This window comes from Eptatretus burgeri, chromosome 9, assembly GCF_056783735.1.
Source record: "Eptatretus burgeri isolate ZD-2024b chromosome 9, Ebu_testis_v1, whole genome shotgun sequence".
In the NCBI taxonomy this organism is placed as follows: Eukaryota; Metazoa; Chordata; class Myxini; order Myxiniformes; family Myxinidae; genus Eptatretus; species Eptatretus burgeri.
The window spans coordinates 44,640,595-44,655,479 of NC_140969.1; the positions used below are offsets into that span (position 1 = coordinate 44,640,595).

The following is a 14,885-nucleotide window of genomic DNA, read 5'->3' on the forward strand; positions in this document are numbered from 1 at the left end:
CTTACTTACAAAAGGACCGAATTATTAAGAAAACAGAATTGCTAATTGAATAAATCAATGGAACTTACAATGATAGAACTAATGGAATGGATGAGAGAAGAGATTGATAATCACAAAGTACCAAAACACACAAATGGCTTTATGGTTGGAGGAGGTAAAGAAACATGTGAAAAGCAGTAATGTTGATTTGAAAAGAAAAGTTTGAATGAATAATAATGAATTTTTGAACAATCCGGAGACATTTTTATTTAAAACAGCCTCAAACACAATAGGTTATTGTTCCAATTGACAAAGCAAATAATAATAATAATATTACACACACATATATATATATATATATATATATATATATATATATATATATATATATATATATATATATATATATATATATATATATATATATATATATACATATATATATATATATATATATATATATATATATATATATATATATATAAAACATTGTTCATTCAAATACTTTTGGAAGAATTGGGCTTCCAGACTGGATTCTCAAAGACCTACAAAATAAGTAACGATCATAAAATATAATTGATACAACACCATGCAAATCACTCAAAAGTAAGAAGACTGTTAGTTCCAGATAAACACCATCAATTACTATTCAATTACTAGATCCCAAAAATGCACAAAAACCCACATAAGATGAGGTTCATCATCGCAAGTAATTGTATCCAAGGCAATCTCCACTCATGGCTCGGAGACTTCCTCTCCTGTCGCAGTCAACACGTAGCTCTTAACGGAGTTCTCTGATCTCCTCTTCCTGGCCAGACTGGAGTTCCTCAAGGCAGTGTTCTGGGCCCTGTGAGTTTTCTAATCTTCATCAATGATCTCTCTGACTCTCCACAAAATCCTCCTTGTCTTTTTCTGATGACTCCACCCTCTGCCGTACCATTACTCATCCCTCAGATCAGCAGGCAGCAGCCTCTTCACTCTCTGCATACCTGGATAAAATCATAAGCTGGTCAAACACTTGTAACATGTCTTTCAATCCTGACAAATTTCACACTCTCACTATGTCTCTCCAAAAGTACTGTCTGCAAACCTACTCCCTCCCACCTCCCCCCCCCAAATCTACTTTCTCAATAATCCACTTGAAGAAGTTCTATCTCTCAAGCCTTTGGGTCTCACTATCTGCCATGACATTTCCTGGCAAAGCCACATTTCCAAGCTGGCCTCCAAAGCCAGTGGCCAACTGGGCAGCCTCCATTGTGCAAAGTCTTTTCTTGGCCCACCTGAGCTCTAAACCACATACAAAACCTTCATCCACAGCTTGATGGAGTACTGCTCTCCTGAGCTGGTGCTCCTGCCTCACACCCAGCTCAGCTTCATACTGTGGAAACCAAGGCTTTTAGGAACATTGGTATCTTCCATGACAAAGCTGAGTCTTTGGGTCCTTCACTCTCTCACAGCAGACAGGTCAGTGGTCTTTCTGTCTCCTACAGACTCCGCTCCAGCCTTGCACCCATTGCTCTGTCTGTACTCTGTCCCCCCTAATATTTCTGCAGGGTGCTCAAGGTCTGCCAGCAACTCCATTCTGGTGAAACTGTCAAAATCAAGAATTGATCACTGCTCACCTTCACTCTTTGATTCCTCTTTTTTTTCTCACCACTGGAACAAACTCCCGTACTCTCTTCAATCCCACACTTCCCTCCAGGTCTTTAAAACAACTGTTCACCACCATCTCATATCTTCCTCCATCCAAAACCATGATCTTTTCTTTTCCTCGTAGTGCTGCCGGACCGATGAAACTGGTCCGGCAGATGAGGGGGTGTGTAGCATTGGGATTCTCATGCGTGTACTATTTGTGAATGTCTTTATAGCTGTGGAGGAACTCTGGGAAGGGTTTGGTACAGCATAATACTTACCTTGTGTAGGCTTTCTTGGTTGCTTTACGCAGCAGTTTCGGCAAGAGGAGCATGGGAGGTGTTAATATATATATATATATATATATATATATATATATATATATATATATATATATATATATATATATATATATATATATATACACTACTGGTCTAAAGTTTTAGAACACCCCCATTTTTTCAATTTTTACTGAAATTGAAGCAGTTCAAGTCCAGTGAATAACCTGAAATGGTATAAAGCGAAGCAGTAAACTGCAAGAAGTTAAAAAGAAAACAGTTTAGGTCAGCAAAAACTGAAAAATAATGTAAATTTCAGAGTTGTTAAAAAGGCCCTTTTCATGGAACAAGTAATGGGTTAGCAACTGCAGCTGTTCTGCAGCATGGAAGTAAATTAAGCGTTGAAAGTTGATGCAAACAATTCCTACAAGTGTCCCAACTTTTGTTGATTAGTTACAAACCCTCTGTATAAAAGCAGTGTTGGAACAGACTGTGTTACTACACCCTCTGAAGCATTATTTGGACAATATTGCACTGCAGGAACTAGTATATTGCTATCATAATGGCAAGAAAAAGACAATTAACAAAGGAAGACAGACAGACCATTATAACCCTTAAAAGTGGAGGTATTTCCTTTCGACAAATTGCAAAGGAGGCCAACTTGTCAGTGAGTACAGTTTCCTTCACCATCAAAAGGCACTTGGAAACTGGAGGAAACTCTGACAGGAAGAGGTCTGGCAGACTCAAAGCCACAACACAATCAGAAGAAAAGTTTCTGAGAGTCAACAGCTTGCATGATAGGTGTCTCACAGGACAGCAGCTTCAAGCACAGCTTAACACTGGTTGAAGTAAGGAAGTCTCAGTTTCAACTGTGAAGAGAAGACTTCGAGCTGCAGGTTTGACAGGTCGAGTGGCAGGAAGAAAGCCATTGCTAAGATGGCAAAATAAGAAAAAACGGCTTGCCTGGGCCATGAAGCACCACCAATGGACTACTGAAAACTGGAGAAGGTCTAATGGATGGACGAATCAAAATTTGAGATCTTCGGTTAATCACGCAGGGTTTTTGTACGCCGTCGTGCAGGCGAAAGGATGGTTCCACAGTGTGTGACACCATCTGTCAAACATGGAGGAGGAAGCGTGATGATCTGGGGCTCTTTTGCTGCATCCAGAGTCGGCAAATTGCACAGAGTGACTGGCACCCTGAACCAAAAGGGTTACCACAGCATTTTGCAGCACCATGCAATACCCAATACCCGCCATGCATTACCCTGGTCTACACCTAGTTGGTCAGGGGTTCATCCTCCAGATAGATAACGACCCAAAACATACCTCCAGGCTATGTCAGAACTACCATAGAAGAAAAGAACAAGTCGGTCGGCTTCAAATCATGGAATGGCCAGCACAGTCTCCAGACTTAAACCCCATTGAGCTGGTTTGGGATGAACTCGACAGAAGGGTGAAAGCAAAGCAACCTACAAGTGCAACACATTTGTGGGAACTTCTGCAACAGTGTTGGGAAGAACTTTCCAAACAATATTTGATTTCCATTGCAGAAAGAATCCCACGAGTATGTTAAGCTGTTATATCTGCAAAAGGTGGCTACTTTGATGAGTCAAAAATTTAGATTAAATTTTGTTCAACAAAACGATTCCATGATTTCTTTTTTATCTACAATTGTTTATTTGTTCTTTGCTTTAATTTCAGAGTACATTGAAACATTAAACTGCTTAAATTTCAGAAGAAACTGGAAAAATGGGGGTGTTCTAAAACTTTTGACCAGTTGTGTATATATATATATATATATATATATATATATATATATATATATATATATATATATATATATATATATATATATATATATATATATATATATATATATATATATATGTAATCATTTCTCTCCCTTTTATTGAGAATAATGCAGAATTTCCATAATCCATAATATGGATCCATAATCCATAATAAATTTCCATAATCCATAATAATTCCATAATATGGAGAATTTCCATAATCTTCTGACATTCTGAAGAAATTTTTGGAGATTAGAGAAATTTGATTTTAATCTGAATAAACTTGAAGAAATTGAAGTTGGAATAAATTGAAGCCAAACTTCTGATATTTGTAATATCTGTAATTTTAGATGGCTGATTCATGCTTAGTTTTGAACGATTTGCTGATCTGCTGCAACCAATTGGTGACATTTTGAAAGTATACAAAAGAAGGTTCCAGTGGAGAAATTAATTAGAGGAATTGGAAAATAAAACAAGGCTGTGTAACCTTTTATTTCTTCAATGATTTGATATAGTGTTTGAATGATCTGAACCTGAACCTGAACCTGCTGCAAAAGAACAAAACCATCATGGAGATGGCCATGGAGGGATAAGAGTTCATTTCAAAGTTGGATTGATCCTTTCTTTCAGCGTTTAAGTGATCCTTGATTCATTCACTTCTTTGCAGTTTATGCTCAATAAATGAATAAAATTGGACTATGAGTGAGCATCTGGTATGTTGGCTTGCTTTGTGATTTAAAACAGATTTGAAATTATATGTCAAAGTGGCCTTTTATTTCCTGAGAGATTCATTCCATGTTGATCATTCGATGAACCTGGATTTTCTGGAAGTTTTGGAAATTGATTGCGGCACTTGTGCGATGGAATTTATTTCAGTGAAAGTTACTCAAGAACGATATTCTTGCTTTCACCAGAGTTAAGTTACAGAATTGCAGCAGAAAATTGACACTTTGTCATTATCCAAGAAGTGCACAGAATTTGCATCATTTTGCTCTCACTGTTTGCTTCAACTTACGTGTGTGTGTGTGTCTTGTTATGTCTGCCTTTCTTCTTGGGACTACTTTATTTTGGTCTTTATTTTGATTGTGTGAGACAACATTTTCTATGTTGAATCTGCTGAAAACAAAATTACAGGACAACATTTTGAACATGAAACTTGAAGCTCAGTGATAAAAATTTCAGTTTTCCCATCGTTTCTTCACATTCATTGATTAACTTTCACTTCTTCTCTCAAAACCCCCACTTTCATCGTATTATTGTTCGACAATTATAATAAAATCACAAGTTTAATGCATATACCGTATTTTGTGGCGTAAAAGTCGATGTTGGTGGAGTACAAGTTGAATTGGCTATTTTCCCCATTTTTCTTTCCTTCATTCATAGATAAGTCGATTTGGAGTATTAGACGAAGCTAGATCAATGATAGAAGTTGGCTAAACTGTAGGTCAGTCAGAACAATAGAGGTGTTAATCCCTCCCTGACAATCACAACGTATCGCTAGCTACGGTACTTCCAGCATCATGTTATTCATGAGATTTTTTGTGTATATTATTTGAAATATTTTGTGGGACTACCTTTCAGATAAATGAGGAATGTAAATAGTTTTTCATATGTTTGTTATCATTTTGATATCACGGAGTAAGGATGGATAGATATTAAATCTGATTGGGATTGAAAGAGATGGATCAATCATAATTGGTGAGGGCATACTCGTTATTTATTAGCTAATTTTGTTTGCATCAGTGAGCGGATTAATGTTTAATTGCTCACCTAATAGGCAAGCAAGGATTTCTCGCTGTTGTGCCTTTTAAATTAATAATTATACAATTTAGATGTTAAATATCCCACAGAAAATATCATACTTTGCATTTTTTTTTCATCGATGCAATTCAATGTCTGAAAGCATAGATACATCGATTATGAGTCCAAATCGAGGCCCGGACTTCCAAGAAAAAAGTATCGACTTATACGCCAAAAAGTACAGTATATAGTTGATAGATGTATAATAATTTTCTTTTAAATTAATGAAATAAAAACTTTCCTTTTATTCCTTTAGTTATATTTTCCTGGCATAAAAAATCATCAGAATATGGGCTGAATTGTACTTATGAGTGTGAATTTAAGATTTCGATCTGAAACCCCAGCAGAGTCTGACCAAAGACTATGACTCGGCTGTGGTTTCAGGTGTCCATGTGTGTGTGTGAGATGCGTGAGTGGCAGATCCATTATGAGCCTTAGATCTTGTATGTTTAAAAAAAAAAAAGATTCTAGTTTTAATAATCGTGACATTATTTCATTTTTCAAATGCCGACACTGCAGCATTGGTCTCAAAAGATTTAGAAACTGCATGAAAGAACGTGACCTATCGGGAAATGATTCTCTCCAAACAAAAATATGACCTCAAGCGAACACCAAAAGTCAGAAGAAGATGTCTCAACAGTTAAATAGTCTGTAAGAACACTTAATCCATCCTTGGTCAGTGTAAAGTCCAAATGGAAACATTATTTGAGATTGTAATGTATGTGTATGGATTTGTATAGAAACTGTTTTAAGGTCAAACTGAGAAACAACAACGTGCATAAATTGCAGGGAGTGATACAAGATACTTGGAACAAGTGTGTGTGTGTGTGTGTGTGTGTGTGTGTGTGTGTGTGTGTGTGTGTGTGTGTGTGTGTGTGTGTGTGTGTGTGTGTGTGTGTGTGTGTGTGTGTGTGTGTGTGTGTGTGTGTGTGTGTGTGTGTGTGTGTGTGTGTGTGTGTGTTTGTACAGTATGTGTTTACATAATTATTTCTGATACAAGGTATATAAATATTTCATTGTTTCGAATAAGTGGGTTTGGCCAGGGGAAGCTTTGGCCCAAATCTTTCACAAACTGGCCGACCAAGCCTGACGTTTGACTCAGGTTAGGGCAGGAATTTGTAATTTGTTCATGGTCGCAGCGATAGCTTGCCTAATCTACGCAAAGGACACCATGGGATCTTCACGTCTACCAACTAAGCAGATGAGACAACCACTTTAACATCCATTCAGAGGCAGCACACACATTGATAAATCTCCATCTGCCTGTGAAACATCGTGACGACAGCTTATAACTGGACCGACTTTCAAACCCAGGATAGACAGCTTAGAGGTGAGTGTATGCGTACCTCTCGGCCACCCTGCCAGCCGATTTATTTAAAACACAATTAAGCCCGCATTTTAAAATTCTATCCCAGGTTGCTCTCCCAGCATATGATGTGGAGCATTTGATGTAGAATTAAAGCACAAGGTGGTTGCTCCAAATCTTTGTTATTTGACTGACTTAACATTGTCAACTTCAGTATTTAGCTCGTCAAAGAGATTAAATTGACCAATTAAATGGGCTGAAGGTTAAACCCTGAAAGACCCTCATTAAAGATTTCTTGTAAAGGAAATCTGTGTTTATATGTGTATGTGAAGTGTTGTGCGTAGTTTAACAATGAACACCAATGATTTTTGTTTTTCAATTTCAAATGCATTTATGGTATGAAGGCAACTTGTTAGTAATGATGGTCACACATTTTAAATGTAAATATGGTCTGTGCCAATGTTGGTCTGATAGGACAACGCAGCACTTACCTGTGAGCTGTCTTGTCTGGGTTCGATCCTCGACACCAATGCGATTGGTGCATGAGGTGGAGGTTAATCTGGGGACCCGTCTGCTCATATTATTTGGTAGATGTTAAATATCCCACAGTTTATTTCGTGAAGAGTTGCTGAGTTGTCGTCCACACTCTCAATCAATCATCCGTCATGTCATGATGTGACGTGGCCATAGCAATGACGCCTCTCCCGATTGCTCGGTCAAGCACCATTCTTTTTACATCTTCTGCAGACAGGCATAGAGGTTCAAATATCCATTTGATGGTTTCTTTCCAGCAAGTGTGGGGGTGTCCTCAAGGGTGTTTCCATTCAGGTGGAGGGTGCATGAAAATGGAGGTTGCTGCATCAATTTCTGGATAATGGCAGAGATGGTCATACCATAATTGCTGGACTTGGTTGATCAGTTACAAGACTTATGTACTCCACCCAGCGGTTCACCTCTACATTGGAAATGTGATCTTGCCATCAGATGTGAAGGCTTCATTGTTACACTCTCATATCAAAGGCACAAATGCAGGCATTAACGGTTGCTGTTAAAATCCAGGTTTCAGAGCCGTATACGAATATCGGTGTTATCAGTGTATTGTCAAATCTGAGCTTGAGGGGAGTGTTAACTCGGGTTTTCCAGACAGTAGAAAGCAGAAATGTCAACAAGTCTCTTTAACCTTAAGTCTCAACTCAAATCGCAAGTCTTTGAGGGCAAGTCTCAAGTCACCGTAGCACTGCATTACTTAAACTTGTGTCAAGTCCCACATTTACTTATGGACCTTGGAGTACAAGCTGTGATGGAATTAAGACACAGGGCTTCATTTATTGAAATGTATGTTCTGAAAAGCTATTTAACTCAAGTTTTTATTTTTCCTCTTCATACGGTGGACATTTTTTACTTTGTTCCCAGCAAAAATAAATTTATATTAAATTTACTCCTCCTATCAAGTGTACCTACTGGAACATATTGTTGCGGTTGTGGAAATTAGCAAACCACCATTCAGGTCCCTTAGGTGAGATATCTCTGTAAGTACATGTGTAGTTAGCCCAAAACCTGTTGTTTAGAGGGAATAAATGCGATTCATTTGGGCTGCGACGCTTTGAGATAGTCGTTTTTCTGTTCTATCTTTATCTTGAACCAACCACGTCTCAACCGCCATCACACAACAACCACCAACCACAACGCCGCTTCACAACAACAACAACGCCAACATCCACGATATTTACCTTCACAACTCGCTCCCGCAAACATCGCATCACCGCCATTCCAAATGGCACCATGGCCATAAACCACCACCATAAACCCTCCACCACCTTCACCTCTCTCCTTCTGCGGCCATTTCCGCACCACCTGTGAGCACCGAGCGTCAGGCTGTCCTGGGCTCGTACAGGATACGCGCCGAGCCGCGAGTGCAAAATGCGGCCTTTCCGAGGAGAATTCGGATCAGGAATGCTACACGCCCACTTTTGATCCGTCCAATCAGCAAGCATGGGGCGGTTTGGCCCCGCCTCCAGGAGCGTCTGTGTGGAATCGGGATATGCAAATTCTAGGATCAGGGGAGATTCACACCCCTTTTTCTCCGTCCAATGGGCGAGCGTGGCTCCGCCCCCGAGCTCGTTCTGATCTGGAAATTTGCATATGGGTTCTCCTGCCGGCCTATAAAGTGCCAAGCGCAAGGCGAATCTGGGCAGAGTCAGTTTTGGAAGAGCGGAGAGTGGCAGAAAGGTCGAGTCAGTTTTGGAAGAACGGAGAGTGGCAGAAAAGGAGAGTCAGTTTGGAGCGCGGAGTGGAGTCGGGAGGCGAGGGCATCCCGGTGGTTTTCGGCAGTCGGCTGAGGAGAATTGGGGGAAGAGACCGAGGAGCTCGGGTCCGAGGCAAGGAAGACGGCGGTCGGCGACGAGGTCGCGGTGGAATCGCTCGTCACGGGACCCAAGCAAGCCAGCTATACTCTTTCCCCAGAGCATCAACAATTCCCCCCCCCCTCTTTTTTCCCCTGCGCTGAGATAGTGCGAAAAGGGGGCCCCGTTCCCACCCCACTCCAAGCAGTGCCAACGAAACCCGCGAAGGACAACGAAGTCGGGGCACCGCCGCGCTGCCACATTTGCGGCTCATCACAAAGACACGGGTAGGACCCACCCGGTCTCGCGGACCTGACTGCTCTTTCAGGTCCCGCGCAAATATTGGCCCACAGGCCCCGTCTGCCCCCTTATCTTTGAGGGTGGCCTTTTCTTTTGTTTCTGTGTAAACGTGTGTGTCTGGCGCCAGTCTGGTGAAGTAAAACTGTTAAGTGTTGCTGTGTGTCGGTCTTAGTCGGTAGTATCTCTGCGTCATTGTTTCTTTTGTTACATTTGCTTTTTGTGCATAATTGTTGTAATTGTATATGTGTGCTTTCCGTGTGCCGCGGAATAAATGTGCATCATGTTGAACTGTTTTCCTGTTTCGCTTCATCTTTTCTTTAAATGAATCTCCATCTTGCTTCACGTAAAGGGTTGGTAGTGGGCTTAATACGCCCGATAATTAATCGGAACCATCGAGGCCGACGATAACAACGCTCGGTTATCCCGATAGTACGGAATGGATCGCTTAATCGTCCGGAGTCGACCTGCGGCGAGGTGCGATCGCCCGGTCTACTCTCCGCTTGGGTACTTAGGTAGGTCGAGTTTGGCGAGCAACCCTATCCCACACGGGGGGCCGATTGGCACGATCGTGGTGAGGCCGAAAGGCCTACCCGTGACTGGCTGCGGGCGATAGTTCCCGGAGGGTCACGACAGAATTGTCCGTCCGGTGGGCGACGTGCCGTGATTCGAGTCACGTGGCTGTTCGCACGCCGGCGGGCGCGAATTCGCAACAATATGTACATGAGACTAATCAGTAACCTCAGCTTGTGTTTAAATTGTTTACATAACTAAAGCATTCAATGTGGAATGGGAAAGAGATTTTGATAATTTACTTGTTTATTTATTATGTACGTTAAAATGAAACATATCATCAGGAAGGGGATGGGACGCTGGGGAATTTGGAAGGGGTGGGCCGCTATGGAAGCAAAAACGAGGGTGTGACTGGAGATCCAAAATGAAATGTATAAATTACTAACTTAAATTGTTCTCTTTTCATATAAATTGTACTTTTTATGTTTTCCTATTAAAAACATGAAATTATATAATTTACAATTATTGACGAAGTTTTAATAATCCAGGTCAAATGACAGTTAAGTCATCACAAAATCATTTTATCGGGTCAGGACATGCACGGGGCCAAGTTTCCCCAATTTGACACAAATGTCAATAAGTTGTTTGAATCAAGTTGTGCTGGTGCTTGCCACTTGTTGGAAAGAGTTGGTAAGACTTGTGCTTTTCACTTGGACATAGTGTGCTCTGTGCTGTCTGGATAGCGGACACTCCCTTTAACCTTAGTGGAGAACAGTATCTGACCTGACTGCTGTGAATGCTGACACGCTGCACATGTACAAGGTACATTTCATCATTGACCAAACTACACACTGACTCCATGCAAAGGCTTTGGCATCATTGACTGAAAATAATTTATCATGTATTTTAAACCTGTTTTAATTGACCATTTCTTTAACAATTATTTTTTGAACATTGCGAACAAGTCATTATAAACTCAAGTCGCGTCCGAGTCACAAATCAATGTTATCAAGTCCGAGTCAAGTCGCAAATCGCAAAATTTTGCGACTCGAGTTAGTCGCCTTCCTGAGTCGCTAACTCTGGTTAAAAAAAAAAAAACATGGGAAAAGTGACACCAATTTAGACTGTGCAATGGCAGAGCATCTCCTGGGTTCTGGCACATGGAGCTGCCTGATGAGATGCAAGAAGCAATTACAGTACGATATTCAAACTCTGTGACCGTGTCCGCAGAACAATTGTTATCAATGTTGATGGAAGGAAGAAGCTCTCCTCGCCTCATGCCATGGAATGTTTGTCTTATTCCAGCTGATATGTAGGCCAAGCATGGATAAATGGTGGTTTAAATCCTGGAGTGTAGAGATAAGTGTGTCAACTTTCTCTGCAAGCAGGACCACATCATCATAAAGAACAGGGTCATGTAAATGTAGCTCGGGCCAAGGTTTACCGCCATAGTTGTAGCTACCTGGCTGGAGCGTGTTACTCATAACCTAGTCCATTGCTGGAAGGAATAACTTTGGAGCGAGAACATCTCTTTGGCGTACACCTCTAATGAATGTGAATGCACTTAAAAGCTCACTCCCCATGCTAATAAAGCTTTCATTATTGTCGGAGAGTGCTTAGATGGGGTTAATTATCTTTGTAGAAACTCCAAACGCTTGGAGCAGAAGCCAGAAGCAGTCTCTGTTGAGGGAATCAAATACCTTCTTTATGTCATCATCAGCTGCAAATGTTGGTCTGTTGAACTTTTGGTGCTTTTCAGAAATCTCGTGGAGGACAAGGATCTGTTCCACTGTTGAACGCTGGGGATGAAGCCTGACTGTTGTGGGCAGCATTTCTTGGCACGTGGTTTCTGAATTGTGTTCAGTAATATCCATTCAAAGGCTTTAGCGTCAACTGATCAGAAGGTGATACCTCTGGAGTTGCTGCAGTCAGCTTGCGAGCCTTTGCATTTTCAAAATGTAGGATAATGCCCTGAAGCCACTGTCTGGGAGCCTTTTCCTGATTCCAGATTTCATAGAAAGAGTAATGACGTCAAGAGATTGTTCAATTGTCTGCATTATTTAAAAGCTCGGGCACGATACCACAAATGCCTGGTTTACAATCTTTTTGCTTGGTGATGGCTAATTGAACTTTGGCTTGGGTTGGGGGCTCTATGCTGATGTTTCCATCTGGGCCAGTTGTATAAACTTGGTCAACGAGTCTGCCTGGGGGTTCACTGGGTATAGAGGATAAGAGGTCTTCACGATACTCTTTCCAGTGTTTTAACGAGCTCATGGCATCATTAAGAAGCTGTCCCAAGGAAGATTTGATGGATGTTACAAAAGCCTCAAGAGTTTCTTTCTGTCCTTCATTATTCTATATTTTTCTAAATGTTACCACTAGCTGCATCCATCCATTAGGACATACTCCGTACAGAGCGTTGGTGCAGTCTCCTGGGTCTCCTAGGCAATCTCCTGGGCTATTTATTGGGAACAATCCTGGATGGGTCACCACTCCAACACAGGATACTCCAATGGCTGAATCATCCCAGCAAGCTGGTACTCATTTTGCCGACCTCAGAAGGATGACAGGCTGAGTCAACCCCACCTGGTATTAATTCAATAGGTAAGTAGGATTTGAACTCAGGGCCCTAGGATCCTGAGCCCACCACCCTAACCATTAGGTCAACATCAGGCATACTAGCTGCACCTTCCTCAGATAGGAGTGCTTGGTGTTCCAGATGGACAGACTTGTCATGTCGGACAGCTCTTAGTTTTCTCTCTCTGTATGTCTCGAATATTTGGAAGATTGGGAAACCTTGCACAATGGCATTCTTCAATCAACCTGAAGGTGATATCTGTGATCCATTCAGCTCACTTCTTTGGTCTCTGGCCAAAAGTACAATTAGCTGCATTAGTGATCGAGTCTCTTCTTCTTCTTCTTCTTTTGGCTGCTCCCGTTAGAGGTCGCCACAGCGGATCATCCGTTATGATCCGCATACTGATTTGGCACAGGTTTTACGCCGGATGCCCTTCCTGACGCAACCCTGGTCGCCTCTTACGACACAGGGATAAGGATTGGGTTTCACCATGATTCTGGGCTGCCCTACACCCTCTCATAGCACGGCCCAGTGCAGAGCTCCCGTCCTCAAGCAATCCTCCAACCCAAGCCTCCGAGTAGCCGGATTACAGGCGCACGCCACTATGCCCGGTCTAGTGATCGAGTCTCTAAGTTACCTTAATTGGGACTGGATGTCAACCATGGTCTGGATTGGGTGATTTGAGAGCTCTTCCTTGTATCCTGAACTCTTCAGTTTTTCCACTTCAATGTGTATACTGGTCTTATGTTAATTTGAATTAATCCTTTCTCTCAGAAGCTTCAATGCAACTCTGACCACAAGTAATCGATAGTCAGTTAGACCAAATCCACCGCTTCTATAGACATGTATGTTGGGGACAGCTGTCGAATGGCTGTTGACAAGAATGTGTGGTCAATTTCCTTCTTTGTATTGCCATTGCTGTTATACCAGATCATGCGGTGAATATTTTGTGTTGGAAATAAGTTCCACACACTTCCAGTCTATAAAGCAAGCATATATCAATTAATCACTCTCCATTATAATTTCCTATACCTATTCCATGGGATCCAATTGTTGTGACGCATCCTGTTCTGTCTGAACCCACTTTTGTGTTGAAGTCTCCAAGAACGAAGATGGGTTCATGATTGGTTTGTTCTTGCTAAAACATGATAAACTGTATGTCTTGGTCGGAAAGCATCCTTATCTTCCTCTGAAGCTACATTGGTAGTGCATAACCTGTTGTTACTGAAAGGTTGCCAAGACGGTGTTTGAACCTTGCAGTCATCAATCGACTGTTTACTGGAGACCATGATATAAAGGCTTTCCTTGCCCAGTGGTCCATAGCTATGGCAACACCTTCCCCGTGGATATTGTCCTGGCAGCCTGAATAGATAAACAAGTGGTTATGAGCATGGAGCATGCCACTTTCTGTCCAGTGAGTCTCCGTTAGACCGGCTATAGTAATAGACAGCCGCTCTAGTTCTCTGACATTAAGGTGGCAGCTCGGCTTGACATCATTATTTGGGTGTTCCATGTTGCAATACGGGTTGTGCGGCATAATCTTAAGCTGAGGGCTGGTCTGTGTCAAAGATTCATTGTAATCCATCTGTGAATATCATTTGCTGTTCCTTGAAGGAATCATTTTCGCCTGGCTGGCTCCCTAGGCCAGTGTTGGCATAGTTAGTTGGTGGGGCTGCCACCTTTCAGGTTGTTTGAAGGAGGGCATACCGACACATCCCTGGGAATTACCCAATATTACCTGGAAGATGGTCGTTCAGGTGGTCAGAGCCCCATTAGCCTGGCTCCTCACAAAACCAGTTATCAGGTTGCACCATGCTAGGTGGGGTTGACTTGCGTGTCTACGGGTCATCTGCAGGCTACTTGGTTCACATTTTGTCGTTAGCTAGTAACCCCAAAACTGCTGGGGGCATGCAATACCGGGCATCGGAATGCATCTTGCAAACCACCGGCACTCTTGATTACGAATTCCTGCCAGTTTCGGTCCAACATCAGGCCTGAAAAGCCAGGTTGTCAAAGAGTTTGGCCAAACGTGTCCACCCATGCTTAACACACAAGAAGGTGGGAGCTGTTAAAAAAAAAGTAGTAGGAGAGACTGTTTGCATCACCCTTCCCTTCCATCTGCTTGATTATTGTTAATTATTGTGGGATGGTAGTGACTTCTGCATGCTGTTTGTAAGAGACCCCCAAGATGAGCACCTTGTGTTTTCAGTTGGTGAATGAAAAAGGGTGTAAAAGTGGTCACTGCCTTCAGGTGCTCATTTTGCATGCAAGGGATACAGACCAACACGATGTGACGCATAACACTTTCATCTTCCTATGTCTCATATTTACTGTTACACCTCGTTCTATGATGACAAATGGCTGAAA

At 41.7% G+C, this 14,885-nt stretch overlaps 1 protein-coding gene across 4 annotated transcripts in view; it reads left to right on the plus strand.

The window, feature by feature from the left end:
• The window catches only part of LOC147020032 (plexin-B3-like), a 147,726-nt gene that overhangs the window by 1,514 nt on the left and 131,327 nt on the right, over positions 1-14,885 (plus strand). The window lies entirely within an intron of this gene.